The sequence below is a fragment of the Mustela erminea genome, chromosome 5 (genome assembly GCF_009829155.1).
Source record: "Mustela erminea isolate mMusErm1 chromosome 5, mMusErm1.Pri, whole genome shotgun sequence".
In the NCBI taxonomy this organism is placed as follows: Eukaryota; Metazoa; Chordata; class Mammalia; order Carnivora; family Mustelidae; genus Mustela; species Mustela erminea.
This window is the reverse complement of record NC_045618.1, coordinates 12,425,844-12,445,621: the sequence shown is the minus strand read 5'-3', so window position 1 is coordinate 12,445,621 and position 19,778 is coordinate 12,425,844. Positions and strand designations below refer to the sequence as shown.

At 35.2% G+C, this 19,778-nt stretch overlaps 1 protein-coding gene across 1 annotated transcript in view; it reads left to right on the top strand.

Moving 5' to 3' along the window:
• Positions 1–19,778, top strand: part of LOC116590403 (myocyte-specific enhancer factor 2A-like) — a 105,075-nt gene that overhangs the window by 5,181 nt on the left and 80,116 nt on the right.

Sequence of the window (19,778 nt, the reverse complement as noted above, 5' to 3'; positions counted from 1 at the left end):
CTCTTTTATATTTTGTCTTCCATTCCTTATATTGTTACTTTGTGTCTTTTTTTCCTTGATCACTGAGATTATGTCAGTTTTATTAACCTTTCTTTTCTTCTTTTTTTATTGTGTTATGATAGTCACCATAATTATTAACCCTTTCTAAGAATGAACATTTTAGCTCACTAAAGTACTTTTATCATACCGATATTTTAAAGATCACTTATTTAGGTCTTTTCTTCTCCTCTTGGACAGTGTTTTTTTTTACATTAGTCATTGACTTTTCATCCTTCCTCTTTTTCCTAACAAATTTTATAGAATTATGTTTTCCCGTGTAAGTACTGATTGAGCTGTATATGTCTCACAAATTACAATAATGGTTTCTTACCTTCATTATTATTCTGGTGAAAATATTTTCAAATTTATACTGGGATTTCTTTTTAATACATGAATTATTTGGAAATATATTGCAGAATCTCTTTTTAAGCTATCTTTTCTTAAAATAATTTTTAGCTTCATTCCAGTATATTCAGAGACTGTGCTCCAAATGATTAAGGTTGTTCTAAATGTGTTGAGGTTTGCTTTAAGACCCTGTCTTTTGGTCAGTTTTGATAAGTGTTTTATTTACCCTTGAAAGACCATATTGTTACTTTTGGTTACTGTGGTATGCATATGTGAGGAGCAGGGGCAAGGAAGAGAAAATTAGATATCTTAATTGTGTTTCTCAGGCTTATAGAAGGACTGTACCTTTCTGATTATTTGGCTGCTTATTCTGTCAACTACTGATAGATCATCTTTGGCTGTGTTACAGTTTTTGCCTAAGATTGTGGACATGTGTATTTCTCTTTTAGTTTCAGGTTTTACTTATTCATTTTGGAGTTACGTTATGAGTTGAATATTGATTTAAGCTCCTATTATCTTCTTGATGGATTGACACCTTTAGCATTAAGAAATGTCCTTTTAGGGTGCCTGGGTGGCTTAGTGGGTTAAACCGCTGCCTTCGGCTCAGGTCATGATCTCAGCGTCCTGGGATGGAGTCCTGCATCGGGCTCTCTGCTCAGCAGGGAGCCTGCTTCCCTCTCTCTCTCTCGGCTTCCCTCTCTGTCTACTTGTGATCTCTGTCAAATAAATAAATAAAATCTTTAAAAAAAAAAAGAAATGTCCTTTTATTTTTTTATTAACATACAATATATTATTTGGCCCAGGGGTACAGGTCTATGAATCATCAGGCTTACACATTTCATAGCACTCACCATAGCACATATCCTCCCCAGTGTCCATAATCTAGCCACCCTATATCCCTACTTCCTGATCCCCCACCAGCCCCCTGGAAATGTCCTTTTTTATTATAACTATTACTGTTTGCCTTCAAGCTGTTTGTTCTTAGTATACTTTACATTCACTTTCTTTTGCTTAGTGTTTTCTTGTTATATCTTCTTGTATCCTCTTCAGCCTTTCATTATGCTTATATTTAGGGCAGATCTCTTCTAAGACTTTAACTCTTTATCTCATTGGATAATCATGGTCTTGGTGGGGTAGCTGGGGTGGGTGGCTCAGTTAAGTGGCTGACTCTTGCTTTTGGCTCAGGTCATGATCACACAGTCCTGGGATTGAGTTCCATATCCATGGGGCTTCCTGCTTAGCAGGGAGTCTGCTAAAGGATGATTCTCTCCCTCTGCCGTCCCAGCATGCCTCTCCCTCCCCACTCCTGCTCTTTCTCTCTCACAAATAAATAAATCTTAAAAAAAAGAGTATCTTAAAGAAAATGTCTTAAATTAAATTGTAGATATATATAAAAAATACCTGCATATGTTTTATATATATAAAACATATATATATATATATCTTTTTGATTTACATTTTTAAAATTATATTTTTCTCTTCTAGTAATCATCGTGTATTGTTTTACCTTTCTCTTAGTGGCTTGCCCTGGATATTATAGCATATATTCTTTACCTATTACAAAATAACTGGTATAAGACATATTACTTCTTTTACCCCTTCCCTGATTTTAAAGATTTTATATATTTATTTATTTATTTATTTATTTATTTGACAGAGAGAGATGACAAGCAGGCAGAGAGGCAGGCACAGAGAGAGGAGGAAGCAGGCTCCCTGCTGAGCAGAGAGCCCGATGCGGGGCTCGATCCCAGGACCCTGAGATCATGACCTGAGCTGAAGGCAGTGGCTTAACCCACTGAGCCACCCAGGCGCCCCCCTTTCCCTGATTTTAGAACCGTACAGCATACTTGGCTCTATTTATGCTTCCTGCTTATTGGATTTTTGTTACTATTCATTTTAATGTGATAAATTAATTAAAACTCAAAGTTTTATGCAGTCAGTATTCATGTATACACACACACACACACATTCCCATAAATACACACTGAGACTTTTCACTTCTTGTTCTTCCTTTATGTTTCTATATGGGATTAGTTTCTTCCTGAAGAACTTCCTTTGTTATTTCCTTCAGTGTAAGTCTTTGGTTATTTTTATCTGAATGTTTTCATCCGAGTTTTAAAAACTGCTTTACTGAGATTAAAATTCACATGTCCTACAATTTCCCCATTTGAAATGAAAACGTACTGTTTAGTGAGGTTGTTTTGTTTTGTTTTTGGTATATTCAGAGTTGTGCAACCATCACCACGATTTTCTTCAAACATATTTAAAGGAATTTATTTATTTATTTGAGAGAGAGAAAGAGAAGGGAGGAGCCGGGGGGCGGGGAGGAAGAAAGAATCTGAAGCAGACTCCACGCGGAGTGTAAGTCTCAGTCCCGCACCCTGTGAGATCATGACCTGAGCTGAAATCAAGAGTCAGATGCTTAACCAACTGAGTCACCCAGGTACCCCCTTCTAGAACATTTTTATTACTCCTAAAAGAAACACCATACTTGTTAGCAGTCAGTCTCCATTCCCCTCCCCCCATATATATCTAGCCATAGGAAACCACTAGCCTGTTCTCTGTTCTATAAATTTGCTTATTATGGATATTTCATAAAAGTCAAATCATGTACTGTGTGATCTTCTGTGACTGTCTTTTTTTGCTTAACATAGTATTTTTTTGGTTCATCGATTTTGCAGGATGTGCTAGTACTTCATTCTTTATTGGGACTGAATAATATTTCATTGTATGAATATACTACATTTTGTTTATCAGTGCATGAGCATTTGGTTGTTCCTATGTGCATTCATGTGCACACTTTTGTGTAAACATGTATTTTCATTTTTCTTGGATATACCTAGGTGTGGAATTGCTGGGTCATGTGGTAACTCTGAAGTTTAACATTTTGAGGAACTGCCAGACTGTCAAAGTTGTCTGTATCATTTTGGTTTCCATCAGCATTATATGAAGATTCCTTTGCCAACACTTGTTTGCCTTTTTGATTTTCATCACTTTGATTATTTCTTTGGAGGAATCAGCTTTCAATATTTCTTTTCCTGTTTTTGAAGATGATGTGTGTGTATGTGTGTGTGTGCCACCCCCCATTACTTGTAAGATTTTTACATTTTCATTCGTAGTTAATTTTTTGATTATGATATTTTCAAATATTGCTCATGTTCATGCTATTCTTCTCTGGGATTCCAATTACATATGACTTAGTGCTTTTGAGTATGTCTCATATATTTCTTATGCTTTTTTCTTCTGTAATTTTATTCTTTTCTGTCTGTCCTTCCATTTGTTTTATAGTGAGTGACCTGTTTTCTGTGTTCTAGTAATCCTTTTCTTGGTTTTTAAAAATTAGCTGATAAAACACCTTGTAACTTACTCTTTCTGGTAGTATATTTTCAAATATAAAATTTCTTTTTAATTTTTATTTTTTAGATTTCAATTCTCTGGTGAAATTGTCCATCTTTTCACATATTCTTTCCACTATTTTTTGGAAAATACTAATCATAAAGTTTTTGTCTCCTAACTGCTATATTGGATTACCTGTAGGTTCATATCTGATCCCTTTTTTCTCTTTGTTTTTGATTATGTGGTCATTCTTTTGACATGTCTTATGGTTTTTACCAGACATTGTATGTGAAAGATACTATACATATTCCATGTTATGGTACTTTCCTACAGAAATGGTTTACTCTTTCCTGTTACCATTGCAATTATCATTCCTACTGAATAGCTTAGGCCAACTAAGGATTGACCTGAGAAGGGATGCTAGGCTGTAATGTTGGTGAAGATTTTGGTTGCCCTTTAAGGAGGCTACTTTCAGGAGTAGCCTTTCAAAGCTTTCGACACTGATCCCACTGTGTTCTTGGGGCCCAGTCCTTGGAACATCTCTCAAATTTCTTGTTTTCTTAGCGTAGGAAGAATACAGAAAACACTACTTGAGGCTTTATGCTTTTCTTTTCTTTTTAACCCTACCTCATTCAGCCTCAGAGTGACCACCTCAGTTTCTGCTCCTCCCTTCTCACTAGTTTATCAACCCCTGGAGTTTTCAGTGTTCAGCTCCCAGGACAAGAGCTATTTATCAGCAGCAACCCATTGTCCAGACAAAGGTTAGATTCTTCATCTCCCTATACACAGAACCTGTAAAGGGCTACAAGGGAAAAAAACAGCTGCAGAAGACCATTTCACATCTGTCAGGTTCTCACCCCTCTAGAGTCTTGGCAACTCAAGTCCTTTTTCCTGCAGGAACTTTCCAGTGTCTTTTGTTGTATTTTATCTTGTTTTTCTGGTTGATGTCAGTGGGTTATTTAGTCTTCCATCAGTTACTTCATCTTACCTAGAAGCAGGTTTGTCAATTTCTTTCAACATTTTATTAATTTAATATATGCTATTTTATATATTTTGAGACTACATACCATTAGGTTCATACATATTTAGAATTATTTTATCTTCTTGATGAATTTTTCAATATATATTGATCTTCTCTGTTTTCAGTGAGACTTCCAATTTTAAGTCTACTTCATCTTACTTTAACATAGCTATACCTTTCTTTTTTTTTTTTTTAAAAGATTTATTTATTTATTTATTTGACAGAGAGAGATCACAAGCAGGCAGAGAGGCAGGCAGAGAGAGAGAGGAGGAAGCAGGCTCCCTGCTGAGCAGAGAGCCCGATGAGGGCCTCGATCCCAGGACCCTGAGATCATGACCTGAGCTGAAGGCAGCGGCTTAACCCACTGAGCCACCCAGGCGCCCCATAGCTATACCTTTCTTACAGCTAGTGTTTTCTCAGTAGGTCTAGCTCTCTACATTTACTTTCAACCTTACTATGTACTTAATGCTTTAAGTATATGTTTTATAAATAGTATATGGCTGGATTTTTCTTTTTAATGTAGTCTGATAGTATCTCTTGACTTGCCAGTTTACTTGGATTTTATTCTTTGTTTTGTTTGTATATTTGCACTATTTTATAACATCTTATTGATTTCAATTTGTTTAAGGGCCTCAGGCATTAAAAAATGACATAATCATATCACTCCTTGTATCCTTAAAGGGGATATCAGAGGGGGAAACACACCATGAGAGACTGTGAACTCTGAGAAACAAACTGAGGGTTTTGGAGGGCAGGAGGGTGGAGGGATGGGGGATGGGGGATGGGGATGGGTGGTGGGTATTAAGGAGGGCACGTACTGCACAGAGCATGGGGTGTGGTGCATAAACAATGAATTTTGGAACACTGAAAAGAAATAAAATAAAATGTTGGGGGGGGGAAGAACTTCATATTCAGCTTTACACAGAGTCCCCTACAGAAAAGAGCACTGGAAGAAGATACTTCATCTAGATGGAAATCTACCAATGGTGGGGGGTTGGTTTGTGTTTTGTTTTGTTTTGTTTTTGGATTTTTTTGTTTGTTTGTTTGTTTTTGTTTTAAGATTTATTTAGAGAGAAGGCTTGAGTTGGGGAAGGGGCAGAGGGAGAGAATCTTTCAAGCAGACTCCTCTCTGAGTAAGGAGCCCAACGCAGGGCTCGATCCCACAACCCTTGAGATCAGGACCTGAACCAAAACCATGAGTCAGATGCTCAACCAGCTGAGCCACCCAGGTGCCCCAACCTTGGAGGTTTTGATTAAGAATGGTTAGGAAGCCAATGCCAGAGGTTAGTCAGTCCCTACCCATGTTTTTCAGACTCTTATGCAAACCATTGCTTCTGTGATGCTCTGATATTAATCCCTCTTATGAGGTGGCAGGTATTAGATGTCCCAGAAATGAAGATGAGAGGCATAAGCTGAACTGAAACTGCCCTTTTTATTTTATTTTATATTAATTTATTTTGTTTCATTTTATTTTTAAGTAGACTTCCGTGTCCAGTAGGGATCCCAATGTGGGACTTGAATTCATGACCTGAGCTCAAGACATCCCTCACATTCAGAGTTAGATGCTTAACCAACTGAGTCTTAACCTTTTAATTTTTTAAAAGATCTTATTTATTTGCCAGAGAGAAAGAGAGAGCAAGCGAGTGAGCACACACAAGCAGGGGGAACAGCAGGCCGTGGGTGAAGTAAGCTCTCCACCAAGCAAGGACCCAGATGCAAGACTCTATCCAGGACCGCAGGATCATGACCTGGGCTGACAGCAGACGCTAAACCAACTGAGCCACCCAGGTGCTCCACCACTGGTTTAATTCTAAGGGAGGTAGATCCTGTGTCAACATCTTGTCAGAAATCTCAATTTGCCATTTCTTAATTTTGTTAAAATTAATAGTCATATTATATTCTGAGATCTAAATTTCCAGTATTTTAGTCATAGTTCTCAATTGAAAGGATTCATTGATTATCAGTGTTCTTTACTCTGGTTCTTGCTTCCTTTTGTTGTAATCTGTTTCGTGCTTTATGGATTAATTTAGAGAATTTTTTAGCACCACTCAGTGCCATGTGGCATTTTAGAAGCTGACTGAATATGCAGCATTGAACAAAACTGAAAAAAATCCCAGTCTTTCCCAATTTATATTTTACTTAGATGACTAGGTTTTTTTCAGCTAATAGTTTTGTTTTGTTTTTCTTCCAAGAAGAGCTTGTGGGTTCTATATTTCTTTAGTATTTTTTTTTAAGATTTTATTTATTTATTTATTTATTTGTCAGAGGTCACAGGTAGGCAGAGAGGCAGGCAGAGAGAGAGAGGGGGAAGCAGGCTCCCCACCAAGCAGAGAGCCTGACATGGGGCTAGATTCCAGGACCCTGAGACCATGACCCAAGCCGAAGGCAGAGGCTTTAAGCCACTGGGCCACCCAGGCGGCTCTCCTTAGTATTTTTATGTTTGAAAATGTTTGTTACTTTGTACTTGCAGTATGGCTTGGCTAGGTGTAACAGTCTAGGACCCCCTTCCTTTTCCCTAGAACATTGCAAAGGTTATTTCAAGGCGTTCTGGCTTTCAGTTTTACCAGCATCAGACTGAGTATATTTTTCTTTTCACCAACAAGTGACTTAACATTCAGTGACTTATGCAGAATATGACATGAGTTTGATTACTTAACGTGTGTGTGTGTGTGTGTGTGTGTGTGTGTGTGTGAAGTTTGTGACCTTTCAGTATTGTTTTATTTTTTTAATTTTTAATTTTTTTCATTTGGTATGGCTATATTTTGCTTTCTTTTTTTTTTTTTTAATTTTAATTCCAGTGCAGTTAACATGTTGTATTAGTTTCAGGTGTACAGTATAGTGATTCAGAGTCCCATATATTGCTCAGAATGCATCAAGGTCAGTGTAATCTTAATCCTTTCCACCTATTTCACGCATCCCCCACTCCACCTCCCCTCTGGTAATCTACTGTTCTCTAAGTTGAGAATCTGTTTTTTTTGGTTTCTCTTTTTTTCTTTATTCATTCGTTTTGTTTCTTAAATTCCACCCATGAGTGAAAGCATATGGTATTTGTCTTTGCCTGACTGGCTTATTTTGTTTAGCAGTATACTCTCTAGATCCATCCACGTTGGTGCAAATGGCAAGATTCCATTCTTTTTTATGGTTGAATAATATTCTATTTATATATAACACATCTCCTTTATTCTGCAATCTGTAGACACTTGGAGTGCTTCCATATCTTGTAACAAATGCTGCAGTAAATATAAGGGTACATATATCCCTTTGAATTAGTGTTTTTGTATTCTTTGGGTAAATACCCGGTATTGTGATTACTGGATTGTAGGGTAGTTCTATTTTTAGTTTTTTGAGGACTCTCCATAGTGTTCCACAGTGGCTGCACCAGTTTGCATTCCCACTAAGAGTGCACAAGGGTTCTTTTTTTTCCATATCTTCTCCAATGCTTGTTGTTTCTTGCATTTTTTATTTTAGCCATTCTGATAGGTGTGACATGATTATCTTATTGTGGTTTTGATTTGCATTCCTGTGATGATGAGTGTTTTCATGTGTCTGTCGGCCGTCTGAAAGTGTTTTTTGGAGAAATGTCTGTTCATATCATCTTCCTATTTTTTATTTGGGTTATTTGTTTTTTTGGGTATTGAGTTGTATAAGTTCTTTATATACTTTAGATAATTCCCCTCGATTGGGTATGTCATTTGCAAATATCTTTTCCCATTCCCTAGCTTGTTTTTTAGTTTTGTCACTTGTTTCCTTTGCTGTTTTCAATGTAGTCACAAGAGTTTGCATTTTGCTTTTATTTCTCTTGCCTCAGAAGACATGTCTAGAAGAATATTGCTATGACCAGTGTCAGCAATGGCTACATGCAAAAGAATGAAACTAGACCACTCTTAGACTATACACAAGAATAAACTCAAATGGATTATGGATCTAAAATGTGAGATGTGAAACCAAAAAAAATCCCAGAAAAGAACACAGCCAGAAATTTCTCTGATGTTTTATTTTTAAACAAATATTTTTTTCTTTCCAGTTGTGTGCTTTTTTAATATACTTTCTTTTGACTATACCTGATGTCTTTATTCATACTAATTTTTTTGTTTTGTTTTGATCCTTTGAATTTCCTTATTGTGGCTTTAATCTCTGTTACGATTTCTTTTCTTCCTGGTTCTTCTCTGTGTGATACTAGCTCACTTTTTAGGTCATTATATTATGTCTTTGGTAATGGCATTAGGTACAAGTTAACAAAGGATGATTTCCCCCCCACCCCCTAAAGATTTTACTTATTTATTTGAGAGAGAAAGAGCAAGAGCCAGAGGGAGGGGAGAAGGACAAGCCAACTCCCTACTGAGGTATTCTCTAGCCTAATTTTATGTTATGTTATCTGCTTCACATGAAATACATCAGCCGAAATGTAGCTGGATTGCAACATTACTAATTAACAGTATACCAATTAGGAAACTGACTAACACCCACTTTTAGATGGAAAACTGATGTCTAGAAGGAAATCTCTATATGCCATCCAAAAATTTCTTAACTGCAAACTGAAGTAGAGACAAAATGTAGAGACTCTGAAGGCTTATTTTCTTCCTTTGTATCTTATTATTTTGTTACAATCTAGTATCTTGGGCAGAATGGTTTTTACCTTAAACTGTAATCGTTATCTTTTCATTCTCTCTGTTGTTGTCCACCCCCACCTGAATTCCATTTCCTTTTTGTTTGCTTCCAAAATCTATTTGTTTAAATGAAAACAAATATTTCAGCAGATGTTGAGGGGTTTTTTTTGTTTTTTGTTTTGTTTTGGTTTTTTAACGTAACTTGTAATTTGTGTTTCATACTGAGAATTAAAATATCAGCTATAGGCCAGTATTCAAAAATACTTCATAAAAAGTATTTTGGATGTGTGGCCACCTTTCATATAAGTAAGTGCCATAAGCAGGCTGCATTGCTTTGGCTCATTAAATTTTCTCGTCACATGAAAGTTTAATTAAAAAAAAAAAAACTTTTAACCCTATTTTCAGTCAGTCCACAAAAATGTGGCTTATTTTTTTTGGTCATATAATATGTGGCACTTTATACTTGGTGAACTGTGAAATATAAAGAAAATACAAGGCCTTCAGAACTTAAGGAGATCGATCTCTATAAAGTTAGGAGAATAAAGTAATTAAGTGCTAAGAGGTATAGATGTTAAATGCATCTGATGTTACCAAAAGGAAGAAAACATACATCTTGCCTAAATTTACTGAAAACTATTAAATCATGTTACATTTTAATTTTATCATGCTACATAGGAAATTTATTGAAAAATAAGGAATATCTTTCATTTGTACAGTAAAATGCATTTTAATTGTTGCTTCTCTTTTACATGTGTAGATTATATTTGTAATATAATAGTATAGTCAATTTTATACCTGTGGGAAAAACTTTGTAGTAGAAACAATTACTTTTAATCATATTAAAGATCCTCAGCTTCTTCAATAACTACTGTAATGATTGATTATAAATGTAGGTCGGTAATGAGACAAAGTTCATGGAAGGAAAAGCATATCGTAGTTGGTGAGGAGAGAAAATGCCACAGTTAACATTGTTTCACAGTTCTAAAGACTATTTAAAGGTACATTTATGGACTTTTTTTTTTAAACCCAATTTTTTTTTAAGATTTTATTTATTTATTTATTTGACAGAGAGAGAGATCACAAGTAGATGGAGAGGCAGGCAGAGAGAGAGAGGAGGAAGCAGGCTCCCCGCTGAGCAGAGAGCTCAATGCAGGGCTTGATCCCAGGACCCTGAGATGATGACCTGAGCCGAAGGCAGAGGCTCAACCCACTGGGCCACCCAGGCACCCCCCCTTTTTTTTTTAACCCATTTTTAAAAATAGACTTTATTTTTAGAGCAGTTTTAGATTCACAGCAATATCAAGGAGAAAGTTTGCATATACTTTGTGCTCCCACAGATGCACAGTTCCCTGACTACCATATCCCACATCAGAGTATGGTACATTTTTTTAAACTGTTAAAGCTACATTGAACAAGATCATCGCCCAAGGTCCATGGTTTACTTCGGGGTTCATCCTCAGTGTTGTACAGTCTCTGTGGTTTTGAGAGTTGTATAATGACATGAAGTCATCATTATAATATCATGCAGAATAGTTTCACTGCCCTAAAAATCCTCCCTCCTGCTAACCCCTGAAAACCACTTACCTCTTTATTGACCATAGTTTTGCCTTTTTCTGAATTTCCCGGGATTTTTGCGAATTAAATTTTCCCAAATTAAATCGTATAGTATGTAGCCTTTTCAAATTGTTTTCTTCCATTAGTAATAATACATTTAAGGTTCCTACATGTCATTTCATGGCGTGATCATTTATGGCTTCTTAGAGTTGAATAATATTCCATTGTCTGGATGTACCACAGTTTGTTTATCCATTCACCTACTGAAGGTACATACATATTTATTGGGTTCTGTTAATATTATGTTGAGTGTTTTTACATCTATGTTCATAAAAAATATTGGCCTGTAGTTTTTTTTTTAATTTTATTTATTTATTTGACAGAGAGAGATTACAAGTAGGCAGAGAGAGAGAGGAGGAAGCAGGCTCCCTGCTGAGCAGAGAGCCCGATGTGGGACTCGATCCCAGGACCCTGAGATCATGACCTGAGCCAAAGGCAGTGGCTTAACCCACTGAGCCACCCAGGCGCCCTATTGGCCTGTAGTTTTATTTTCTTGTTCATCTATGTGGTTTTGGTATTTAGGGTAGTCTTAGTTCCTTATAGGTACCATTGGATAAGTTATATCCTCATAGGATAAGTTAGGAAGTATTCCCTCCGCTTCTGTCTTCTAGAAGAGGTTGTAAAATGTTGATATAATTCCTTAAATGTTTGGTAGAATTCACCAGTGAATCCATCTGGGGCTGATGCTTTCAGTTTTCAAAGGTTGTTTACTATTGATTAATAGATGATCTGAATAGGCTTGTATTGATTTCTCCTTGTTTGAGATTTGGCACATTGTGGCTTCCAAGGTACTGGCCTATTTTATCTAGTTCATCAAATTTGTAGGCATAGAGTTGTTCATATTCCTCTGTTAATCTTTTTAATGTCAATGGGATCTGTAGTTGAGTTGTAATGTCAGTTTTTCATTTCTAGTATTAATAATGTCTGTCTTTGTTCTTAGTTAGCCTGGCTAGAGGTTTATGAATCACCCCCCGCCCCAGAGAATCAGTATTTGGTCTTAATATTTTTCCCTTTTGATTCCCTATTTTCAACTTAAGTGTTTTCTGTTCTAATTCTTATTGTTTCTTCTCCTTTCTTTAGATTTAATTTTAATCTAATTTCTTAAGCTTAGATTTTTGATTTTAGATCTTTCTTCTTTCTTAGTTTATGCATCTAATATTATTTTCCCTCTAAGTATTGCTTTCACTCTCAGTACCTGAGTACTTTGATTTAGTTCAAAATAGTTTTTAATTTCCCTTGAGATTTCTTCTCTGACCTCTATGTTATTTAGAAGTATGCTGCTGGGTGTTATATTCAACTAATGATGTACTATAAGTTGGCTCATTGAATTTAAATGAAAAATAAATTAAAAAATAAAAGCACACACAAAAATAAAAGTATGTTGTTTAAGTATTTTGATATTTTCCACCCAATTTTACTGATTTATTTAATTTCATTGTCATCTGTCAAACCTATACTTTGTGATTTCTATTCTTATAACTTTGTTGAGGTATTTTACGGCCCAGAATGTGGTCTGTCTTATTGAATATTTCATGTGAGCTTGACAGTAATGTATATTCTTCTGTTATTTGGTGAATTTGATGTCAGTTATATTAAATTGCTTGATGATGCTGTTGAGTTCAGTTATGCCCTTACTGATTTTTCTGCCTGTTGGAACCAATATTCAACATTTCTGATAGAAATGTAGTAAATAAAATGCAGTCTAATTTAATAGCTTTCACTAAACTTACTCAAGATGTCTGTTTTCTTTTTGGTAACATCAAATCCATTTAATATCTATTTGTCTTATGTTGAAGTCTCCTCCTATAAGAGTAAATTTCTCTGTATTTCCTTGAAGTTTTAACACTTTGTCTCATATATTATGATGCTTTGTTATTAGGTTCATATGCTTTAAGGACTGTTATGTCTTCACAAGGCTTGACTTCTTTATCATTTTTTAATGCCCTTCTTCATTTGTGATAATTCTCCTTGCTCTGAAGATTGCTCTGCTGGAAATTAATGTAGCTATGTTGGTTTTGATTGGTATTATAGCAAAGTATATCTTTCTCTACTTTTAATCTTTTATGTGTCCTTTAAGTGGTTTTTTTTGTAGACAAAATATAATTGAGTATTGGTTTTGATATATGGACAATCTGGTTTTTAATTGGTGTATTTAGACCATAGACTTTTACAGTAATTGGTGATACAGTTAGATTAATAACTACCATATTTGTGTTCTAATGGTTGCTCTAATTCTTTGTTCCTCTTTTTGTTTATGGTCTTTTTCTGCTTTCTGTGGGTTTAGTTGAGTATATGCTTCCATTTTCTCTCCTTCCTTAGCAGATCAGTTATACTTCACTTTTTATTTTTATTTTTTTAGTGTTTGCCCTAGAGTTTGCAGTATAAATCTATTTTCAGATAAACACTTTGCAGTTATAGATTTACAGGTAGTACAATAACCTTATAAGAACAAGTATTCCCAATTCCTCCCTTCTATTCATTACATGTCATTACTGTAATTCATTCCATTAGTATTTTGTTGCTATTATTATTTGAATAGACTGTTATCTGTCATGTAAATTAAGAAAAAAGAAAAGCTTTTATCTTCCCTTATTACTTTTTTGATATTCTTTATCTACATGAGTTTTTGTTCTGTAGGAGTTACCTTCTTTTTGAATAATTTCTTTTGACATTTCTTGCAAGGCAGATCTATAGACCATGAATTCCCTCAATTTTGTTGGTCTGAGAGGGTCTTTGTTTCTTTTAAAGTGTAACTTCTCAAGATACAGAATTTTGGATTGGTGGATTTTTCCCCCCTTAATACTGTATATATCACTCCACTGTCTTATTTCTTACATTGTTTCTGAGGAGAAATTGCTTATAATTCTTATATTTGTACTTCTGTAGGTAAGGTGTTTCCCCCACTCTTCCGGCTTCTTTCAAGATTTTTTAATTTTCTATACTTTATATTGACTATACTTAGATGTAGTTTTTTGTTTTTTGCAGGGGGCGGGGCAGGGGTTGTTGCATTTCTTCCTTGATATGTGGTTTACTGTCTGACATTAATTTGGGGAAAATTCTCAGATGTTCTTGCTTCAAATGTTTCTTACTTTCATTTTCTTCCCTTTCTGGTATTCATGTTATGCATATGTTATACTTTTTTAGTTGTGCCACAGTTCTTGGATATTTCATTCTATTTTTTTCAGTCTTTGGCCATTTTGATTTTCAATTTTGGAAGTTTCTGTTGACATATACCTTAGCTTAGAGGTCCTTATCAGTTTGCAGCCTGCTAATGAGCCCATCAAAGACTTTCTTCATTTCTCTTAGAGTGTTTTTTATCATCAGCATTAAAAAAAAAAATTTTTTTTCGAAGTCCTGTCTTTTTAGTTATGTTACTCACATTTATTGTCTGCTTTTCCTCCATTAGACTCCCTTAGCATGTTAATTAGCATGTATGGCTGGTCTGATCAACATTTTTGCTATATGTGAGTAGTTTTGATGCTTCCCTTTTCTCTTCAAACTGTGTTTTTTGCCATGAAGTTTGCCTTGTAAATTTTTTTTAACCAGGCATGATGTCCTGGGAAAAGGAACTGCAATAAAAAGACCTTTAGCAATGTGGTGGTATGGTAGGGGGAGAGGGGAAGTGTCTTCTGATTAGTTCTCAGTCTTTTAGTGAACCTGTGCCTGTGTCCTGTAAACTTCATACCTGTTTCTCAATCCCTACCCCCATCTTTAGGTGGGACAGAATGGAGAGAGGGGTTTAAAGGCGAATATTTCCCTTTGCTCATGTTAAAGGCTTGAGGGAGCTGGAGCTGGATATTTCCTTTTCCCTAGGTTACTTGGGCTCTGCTGTCATAGAATAGTTTGTCTTGAAGGCAGGCCTTGTAAAGAACAGAATGTTCTGGTGTATTTCAAAATGATCACTTTTCCCATATTCCCTGCTTAGAAGCACAGAGGGATTTTTCACTGATCTTTACTGTGAGAACGTGATAGGCATAAAACTCACAAAAGTGTATACATGCACCCCAAAGCCCAAACCCTCCCCCCGACCCCAGGGGTTTTTAACTTTTATATTTGTCTTCTCTGAGACTTCAGGAATTCCTCAATTACAGTTTGGGTTTTTTTATCTTGGTATTTCTTTTTGTGATAGTTTCTGCTGTGGCTCTGGTAATTTATGATTTTCTGTATCTGCCCATCTGTGTCCAATTTGGAGGGCAGAAATTACTCCGCGACCTCAGTACTGCGGGATCTAAAAGAGTTGTTGATGTTCAGATTGCTCAGTTTGTTTACACAAATAACATGGAGGGTAAATAACATGCTGGGTCAACCAGCAAATCAAAGAGGAAATGAAAAAATACATGGAAATAAATGAAAATGAAAGCACAATGGTCCAAAATCTTTAGGATTCAGCAAAAGCTGTTCTGAGAGGGAAGTTTGTAGCAGTGCAGGACTACCTGAAGAAACAAGAAAAATGCCAAATAAACAACCTAACCTTACCCCTAAAAGAGGTAGGGGGAAAATAAAAGAACAAAGCCAGTTGAAGGAAGGAAATAATCTAGCACAGAAAGAAATAAAATAGAGACTTCAAAAAACAACAACAACAACCAAGAAAGATTAATGAAAATAAGAGCTGGCTCTTTGAAGAGAGCAACAAAATTGATAACCCTTTAGCCAGACTCATGAAGAAAAAAGAATAATCAAATAAATGAAACCATAAATGAAGGAAGAGAAATAACAACTGACACCTCAAAAATATAAAAGATTATAAGAGAATATTATGAAAATGGTATGCCAACAAAATTGGACAACCCATAAGAAATAATTAAATTTCTAGAAACATACAACCTACCCAAACTGGAACAGGAATAAATAAAACAAAAAAAAAAAAACCTGAACAGAATGATTATTAGCAATGAAATTAAATCAGTAATCAGAAACTCCCAACAAATAAAAACACAGGATCAGATGGCTTCACAGGTGAATTCTACAAAAGATTTAAAGAGTTAATACTTATCATTTTCAGAGTATTTTTTAAAACTAGAAGAGGAGAGAAGGCTTCCAAATTCATGCTATGAAGTCGACATTACCCTGATCACCAAAACCAAATAAAGACACTACAAAGAAAGAAAAATAACAGGCCAATATCTCTGAATGAACATCGATGCAAAACATCCTCAACAAGAAGATATTAGCAAACTGAATCCAACAATACATTTTAAAAAATCATTTACCATGATGAAGTGAGATTTATTTCAGGGATGCAAGAGGGTTTTGTATGGGTCATTAGTCACAAAACCATTACTGTGACATACCACATTAATAAGAGAATGGTGGAAACCATCTGATTATCTCAATAGATGCAGAAAAAGCATTCGGCAAAGTACAACATCCATTCATGATACAAACTCTCAACAGACTAGGTCTAGAGGGATCATACCTCAACATAATAAAAGCAGTATATGAAAAACTCATACCTAACCTCTTACTCAATGGTGAAGACCAGAGTTTTTCCTCTAAGACCAGGAATAAGACAGGAATGTCCATTCTCACTACTTTTATTCAAAAAGACATCTAAATTGGTAAGGAAGAGGTAAAGCTGTCACTCTTTGCAGATGGCATAGTGTACTGTATGTAAAAAACCCTAAAGACTCCACTAAAGAAACTCCAAGAACTGATCAATTCAGTCAGTCCTAGGATACAAGATTAATATACAGAAACCTGTTATATTTGTATACACAATAATGAAGTAGTAGAAAGATAAAGAATACAGTCACACTTAAAATTACACCAAAAATAATAAAATACTTAGGAATAAATTCAACCAAGGAAGGGAAAGATTTCTACTTTGAAAACCATAAAACACTGATGAAAGAAATTTAAAAGTTACCCAAACAAATGTAAAGATACTTCTTGTTTATGGATTGGAAGAACAACAATTTTTCAAATGTCCATACTACCAAAAGTAATCTAGAGATTTAATGCAATCCTTTTCAAAATACCAACATTTTTCACAGACCAGAACAAATAATCTTGTAATTTGTATGGAGCCACAAAATTCTCCAAATAGCCAAAGCAGTCTTGAGAAAAAACAGCAAAGCTGGAGATATCCCAGTTCCAGATTTCAAGATATACTGCAAAGCTGTAGTAATAAAAAACTGTGCTATTGGCACTAAAATAGACGTATAGATAATGGAACAGAATAGAGAGTCCAGAAAGAAACCCATGCTTATATGGTCAATCTGCAATAAGAGAGGCAAGAATAGACAATGGGGAGAAGATAGTCTCTTCAACAGATGGTGCTGGGAAAACTGGACAGCTACATGCAAAAGAATAAAGCTGGGCCACTGTCTGAAAACATACACAAAATTTAAATGGATTAAAGATCTAAATGTGAGACTCAAAACCATAAAATTCCTAAAAGAAAACACAGGTACTAATTTCTTTGAAATCAATTGTAGAAACAGTTTTCTAGATGTCTCCTAAGGGAAGGGAAACAAAAGTAAAAATAAACGATTGGGACTGTATCAGAATAAAAAGCTTTTGCATAGCAAAGGAAACTATGAACAAAACAAGGCAATCCACTGAATGGGACTTCTCCCATTTATTTACAAATAAATATTTAAATAAATATTCATATACTTACAAATGAATATATTTGTAAATGATATATCCAACAGGGGCTTCATATCCAAAATATATAAAGAACTTAGATCAATACTATAAAAAAACAAACATGATTAAAACATGAGGCAAAGGACCTGAATAGACATTTTTCCAAAGAAGACCCCCAGATGGCCAGCGGACACATGAACAACATCGCTAATTATCAGGATAATGCGAATCAAAACCACAATGAGAGATCACCTTAATAATCTGTCAGAATGGCTAGAATCAAAGAGACAAGAAATAACAAGTGTTAGTGAGGATGTGAAGAAAAAGGAACCCTTGTGTACTTTGGTGGGAATGCAGATTGGTGCAGCCACTATGGAAAATAGTGTGGAAACTTCTCAAAAAATTAAAAATGAACTACTTTATGATCCAGGAATCACACTGCTGGGTAATTTACCCAAGGAAAACAAAACCACTAATTCACAAAAAAATTTTATATATCCCTATGTTTATTGCAGCATTATTTATAGTAACCAAGATAAGGAAGCAAATCAAGTGTCCACTGACTGAAGAGTGGATAAAGAAGGTAAAGATAAAGAAGATATTGAGATTAATATAAAGAAGATATTTAATAAATTATATATAGTAAATATATACACACATACATACATACAGTGGAATATTATTCAGCCATAAAAAAGTATGTAGATGGACCTAAAGGGAAAAATGCTAAGTGAAATAAGGCAGACAGAAACATAAATACTATATGATTTCACTCATATGTGGAATTTGAAAAACAAAACAAATGAATAAGAGACAAAATAGACAAATACAGAGAACAAACTGGTGGATGCCAGGAGGCAGGTGAGGTGGGTGGGAAATAGATGAAGGGGATTGAGAGTATACTTCTACTGATGAACACGGAGTAATATTTAGGATTGTTGAATTCAAAAAAAATTCAACAGTGAAGATAGACCCAAATACATAGCATGTAAGAATCTTTGCAGGCACTTGGGATCTTAAATATAGATGGTCTTTGAGATATGGTGTGCCACCCTTGTTAAATTCAGAGAATTATATGAGTCCCAGATTTGATAACAAAATCCAGAAAACTATTTAGGGTAAAACAGATTTGTCTCAATTTATAAAGGTAATGAGTTGTTTTAGGTTAGGCTTTTAGTCCTATTTTTTTTTTCTTTATAGTGATGGTAGTACAGGAGTAAAGTGATGATTTAAAATTTGTGTTTATTTTGGCTACATAGCACCGAAATAGTGATACTTTAAGGATTATTTAAATTTGACAATAGTTAGAATAAAATATCTAATGTGTTTGATATAATTTATAAACCCATTTCATGATGTATTCAAAATACTGAAGGGGAAGAATCTACAGCCAAGAATACTCTATCCATCAAGACTATCATTCAAGGGCACCTGGGTGGCTCAGGGGGTTAAGCCTCTGCCTTTGGCTCAGGTCATGATCTCAGGGTTCTGGGATCGAGTCCCGCATTAGGCTCTCTGCTCAGCAGGGAGCCTCCTTCCACCTCTCTTGCTCTGTTTGCCTCTCTGCCTCCTTGTGATCTCTGTCTGTCAAATAAATAAATAAAATTGTAAAAGAAAAAGATTATCATTCAAGATACCAGTTTACCTTTAAGTGGAAAGAGTTTCCCAGACAAAAGTGAAGATTCATGACCCCCCTAAACCAGCCCTGCAAGAAATATTAAAAGGTACTCTTAAGTGCAAAAGAGAGACCAAAAGTGAGAGAGGACAAGAAAGGATGGGGGGAATTCTTAGTAATCAAGGTAATGAGGACTGCATAAATCTTGATTCACTCAACATAATTTCCAAAAATAATCTACACAGAAAAGCATGAAGAACAAATACAATTGTATGAAACCTACAACCTTGGCGCAACTAGAAAGCAAATGATGTCCAAATTTGTTTTAACTTTAGGGAAATATTACCAACTTACAGTGTGCTATTTTTTCTTTAACTTCTGCAGGTCTTTCACATGAGCAAGCATGCTTAAGGAAAAACAATGTGGAAGGGAGAAGAGACTTTGTGACTATCTAAAGTTGATTTGAAATCATTACTAAAAAAGGGAAGTCTATCCTAATAAGTACAAAAATTCTGAAAAATACTATTTGTAGGTCAAACAGACCAGCGGTAAAGGACTTAAAATTTATGTGATATTTAAGGAAGTGGTCTTGGGAGGGTAACTGTTTGGG